Source organism: Triticum aestivum, chromosome 4B, assembly GCF_018294505.1.
Source record: "Triticum aestivum cultivar Chinese Spring chromosome 4B, IWGSC CS RefSeq v2.1, whole genome shotgun sequence".
NCBI classification, from domain to species: domain Eukaryota; kingdom Viridiplantae; phylum Streptophyta; class Magnoliopsida; order Poales; family Poaceae; genus Triticum; species Triticum aestivum.
In genome coordinates, this window is record NC_057804.1 from 528,393,740 (window position 1) to 528,399,109 (window position 5,370).

Sequence of the window (5,370 nt, forward strand, 5' to 3'; positions counted from 1 at the left end):
TGGGTACGGTGATTAAAAGGATTTCATCCGCTGAAAGCGGATTGCACGACGCCGTCATAAGTTTACTGACGGGTTTTGAGGTACGCAAAATGATGTACCTTCTGACAGTTTTGCATATAGAATGCGCCCTGTATAGATAGTAGCCCCTGAGACTCGGTGCGTTGTCAAAAATGACAGCGCACCGAGGATCATAATCCCAGGTATAATATGCGCTCTTCCTACGTAGGTGGCGAAGCGTCCGGTGGCAAGCCGGACTGATGAATTTGCCGAACTAAAGCGGCAACTTGACGTGGCGGATTTTGACATCGCGCTTGTCAATAAGCGGCTTGACGAGTCACAAGGTATGCAGCTTCTCCGCGGACACCCGGTAAGGTAGCTTAATGTCTGTGCCTTACAACATGTATGCTTGATGCAGATGGTGCCGCTGCCATGGAGAACCTTCGGGCGGAACTCGCCCGAGCCAAGGAGCAAGCCCGAAAAAGTGATGCGGCTGCCTTAAAAGCGGCCGAAGAGCTGAGAGCCGAACAGGCTGCTCACTGCCAAAGCAAGAAAGAAATGGCCGAGATGGCCGTAAAGTTGAAGAATGCTACCGACCGTTGCGAGCTTCTTGAAAAAGAAGGTCGAGCGGAACAAGAGGACCTGAAAAAGGCCGCTACTGAGGCCAAGGATGCTCGCTCTGCGATGAGAGCTATGAAAGAGGAGCTACGTCAGGCCGAAGATATTGCGGCTGGAAAGCCTTTTCTGCTGCGGAGGAAATTCACGGATCCCAAGTATGCTCAGTTGGGCCAGCTGTGGGGTGCGGAGGATGCTTATCTGGACTTGGCGGCGAGTGCCGCAGACGCGGCTGAACACTTCCGAGGCCAAAAGGATCACGGAATGGAAGAGCTTTTTTGGTCGCAGTTCCATAGTCCAGAGCGTCTGCTTCCATTGACCGATCGTTTGGCCGAATGGGCTGAGCTGAATAGGTTGTCCGGACTTGCCATGAAGGATGTCATGACTCATTTGTGGCCGAACAGGCCCGAGCCAAAGAGTTATTTTGGCTTGGTGCAGCAGTTCCTTGGTGCGGTGCCGCATATTGGTGCAATGAAGCGGTCAGCATGCATAGAGAGTTCGCGGATGGCCGAACAGGTCTTCATGTGTATGAAAGTGCATTATATCGACTAGAGGGGGGGTGAATAGGCGATTTTTATGAATTCTTCACTGAGGAATTTGCTGGTGAGGAAATTCCTTAGCGAAGAACTACTTGCAGCGGAATACGTACTCAGAAGTATGCATAATAGAATACAGGCATGGTCATCATGATGAAATGAAGACTAGCACAGAGTACAGAAAGCGTAATCACAGGATAACACAAGATGAGGACAAACAGACTAAAGAAATAGAACTGAGGAAATTGAGAAAGTCTTCAGTCAAAGTCTTCAAACACAAATATGAACAAACATTCAACACAGTAATGAGGAAATGAAGGAGTTGAGGAAATAGAGCCAGTTAGGTTGGTGAAGACAATGATTTGGTAAACCAGTTCCAAATGTTGTCTCAGTTGTACGTCTGGTTGGAGCGGCTGAGTATTTAAACTCGAGGACACGCAGTCCCGGACACCCAGTCACTGAGCACGCAGCCCAGGACACCCAGTCCTCACCGTATTCTCCTTGAACTAACGCCACGCAGACCTCGTCCAATCACTCGTGGTAAGTCTTCACGTGACTTCCAAACCTTCACAGACTTGGTCACTCGGCGATCCACAATTCCTCTTGGATGCTCTAGACCTTGACGCCTAACCGTCTGGAAGAAGCACAGTCTTCAAAGGTAACAAGCGTCGGATCCACGCAGGATCAATTTCTTCAGTGATGCTCAATCACTTTGGGTTTGTGGGGGGTTTGGTTTTGGTTTTCCTCACTTGATGATTTTCGCTCAAAGTCCTCGGAGGATGGGTTGCTCTCAAATGACAAGTGTCAAGTTCTCTCGGAGCAGCCAACCAACTAGTGGTTGTAGGGGGCGGCTATTTATAGCCTAGGGAGTAGCCCGACATGATAAGACATAAATGCCCTTCAATGATATGACCGTTAGGTGGATAAGATATTTTGGGACAGCCGGCGCGCAGCACAGCAATGGTCAGAAATTTGACTCTCAAATTCCTCAGGGCTACAATGTTCCTCACTGTGTAGGCAATTCACACTGGCGAATTCCTAACTCCTCAGTCAGAGCAAAGTCCTCAGTGACCAGAAGAACTGCGTCTCTGTCACTGAAGAAATTGACTGAACTGTATGAGGTTTCCAATGGCTTCACTCGAAGGGATTGGTAGGTGTAGGATTTTGAGTTGAGCATCACATGGAAATATTTCCTTAGTATTTCCTCGACCCCCTTTAACAGTACGGTGTTTCCTATGACTCAAGAAAGAGAAAATGAAACTACGAAAACAAAAGTCTTCACGCTTCATGTTCCTCAAGTGAATACCAAGTCTTCAAGGTCACACCAATTTCTTCACTTTCAAAGTCTTCAGAAAGTCTTTAGAATATCAAAGTCTTCAGTTGAAGAACTTCATTTTTGGGGGCCGACTTTCTCTTTAAATATCAAACTCCTCATAGACTTATAGACCTGTGTACACTCACAAACGCATTAGTCCCTTAACCTATAAGTCTTCAATACACCAAAATTACTAAGGGGCACTAGATGCACTTACAATCTCCCCCTTTTTGGTGATTGATGACAACATAGGTTAAGTTTTCTACGGGGATAAATATATGAAGTGTAAATGCTAATATTGAGGAATTTGATTGCAAGATATAGAAGAACTCCCCCTGAAGATGTGCATAGTGAGGAATTTGCGTTTGCGCAATGCACATTTGAGAAGTTGAATCATGGAGATCTCCCCCTATATCTTGTAATTCATACACGCATTTGATATATAACATGAAGAATTTGAAATGCATGATGAAATATGGTGCCTGATGTAATTCAGCATGCGTGCAATAATATTAACGAGGAATAAGCATGCAGAATAGTACATCAAAAGTATCAGAGCACAGTGCATCAAAGTATCAGAGCACCATCCAAAAGTATGAGAGCACCATCGAGTTTAAGATTACAACTCGATCCAATAAAAGTTTCGGAAGAACGAGAGTTGTAACTTAGAAAAAAACGCCCTTAATATACACCCGCTTGAAGACTAACTCAGATTTCTCCCCCTTTGTCATCAAATGACCAAAAGGATCGAAACTGAGGACTAACGCCCCTGAAGAATTTCAAGTTGATGGAGGAGCGCCAGCGTTGTCGGGGTTGTTTGTTGTAGCAGGGCCTGTCGCAGTGTCGTCCAAATCTTCATATTCATCAGTGTCGCGCGATGAAGAATAAGAGCTGGCCACTAGTGGAGGAACTTTGACTCTCTTGAATTTCTTCGGAGAAGGTGCAGACCAGTCAAATTCTTCCTTAAGACCCATAGTCTTCAGTTCTTCAGCGCTATAAACATGAGTGAGAACAACCCAGGTGCGGTTGAGGGTTTCATGAAGGTAGTAGTGGTTCTTCTTCACTGCATTATGTGTTGAGGTCATGTTGTGAAGAATTGCACCAAACTGACGCTTTACCCATTTGTGATGGCGATCAACCTTCTGATGAAGACTGAGGAGTAACTCACGATCAGTCATCACCCTGGGTGCTGTGGCTTGAGGATTTTGCTTGGCTGAGGTATTTGTGGCAGTGTCATGTGTAGCAGAGTCGTCATTGGTAGAGTAAGATGTTGCCAGACAAAATTGACCATCCAATGGATGAATGCCTTCATCGATTACAGTAGCTGCCTTGCCTTTATCATCAGATGAATAAACTGGCCTTTTGAGGACTTCAATGGGAGGCAAGTAGCTACCGTGGTTCAGAGTGTCAGCTTTGTAATTCAGTGAAGATCTTGCCCTTATGAATCTCATAATCCAAGGCGCATAGGGCTTCAGCTCGAATGGTGACATAGCAACATTTGCCAGAGTCCTCATGAATAAATCATGGAAGTTGACGGGAACGCCATGAATGATGTTGAAAAGCATATTCTTCATGATGCCAACGACTTCTTCATCATTTGAGTCGTGGCCTTTGATAGGACTCATTGTCTTCGTCAGAATGCGATAGACAGTCCGGGGCACATAAAGTAATTCCTTGACGAGGAATTTGGTTCGTGGGGCCTGCCCTGGCTTCAAAGGCTTCATGAGCACTTGCATATAGTGATTTGTCAGTTCAGGGTCATTGTAGATGCAGCGTGCACTGTCATGGGGAGGATCAAGAGGAAGGACACGAAGCAATTCAGTTGCCGGTGCCTTATAATGAGTGTTTTCAGTCATCCAATCCAGTACCCATGAATTGACATCTTCAGCGTCTCCAGTGATATGCAGTGTAGCGTAGAATTGAAGAATGAGTTCTTCATTCCAATCACAGATGTCAGTGCTGAAATTGAGTAATCCTGCATCGTGAATAACACTGAGGACTGGCTCGAAGCATGGCAGAGATTCCATATCCACATGAGGAATATGTTCATGATCGAAGATTTTGTCCTTGTCAAACAGCACTGAGGAATAGAAGTTGGCTTGACTAGCAGTCCAGAAACGCCTCTTCCTTATGCGAGCAGAGTCATAGGGGTTGTAATCAGTGAAGAATACATGCTCGGAAAAGAAGTCTCCAGCCTTGAACTTCTGTTTGCTTGAGAACGGATTCTTCGGCTTTGGCAGAGGGGTGTCAGTGATTTGCAGTACCACCTCAGGAATCGCGAGCTCAGGTTCTTCAGGCTGAGGAATTTCTGGTTCCTCTTCTGGTGCAACTTGAGGATCAGTAGCAGCAGGTTCTTCAGCACTAGTGGCTGGAATTTCTTCATGAACAGAGGGAGTGGGATGAGTTTCTTCAGAGCCCATCTGAACTGTTGTTGCCGGGGATTGAGGAATCTGTTGGATAGGTGTGAATGGAGGAGTATCGGGATGCTGACTTTCCCAAAAGTCATCATTCATCACGGGTGTGGTGCATCCAATATCCACATCTTCATCTTCAATTTCCTCAACACCAGCCTCTTCAGTTGTGAACTGAGGCATAGGTGAGGAAATGACTGGCGTTGAAGGGATTGTTTCCACTTCAATTTCTTCATCAAGCTGCTCTGACGTAGCAGCAGAATGATTTTCTTCATCAGATCCACTTGGGATCTTATAGTCTTCTCCATAAGGAACAATTTCCTTTGAAGACATGGAGGAAATTGGAACAACATCAATAGGGTTTTCAAAAGAGCTGGTCATTTGCTTCATTTTCTTCACAGCCGAAGAATTTGACACAGCTGATGCCTTCCTTTTCTTCACTGCAGCTCGCTCTGCAGCCTTGGTCTTCTTCACCTCATAAGTAGATGGAAGAATT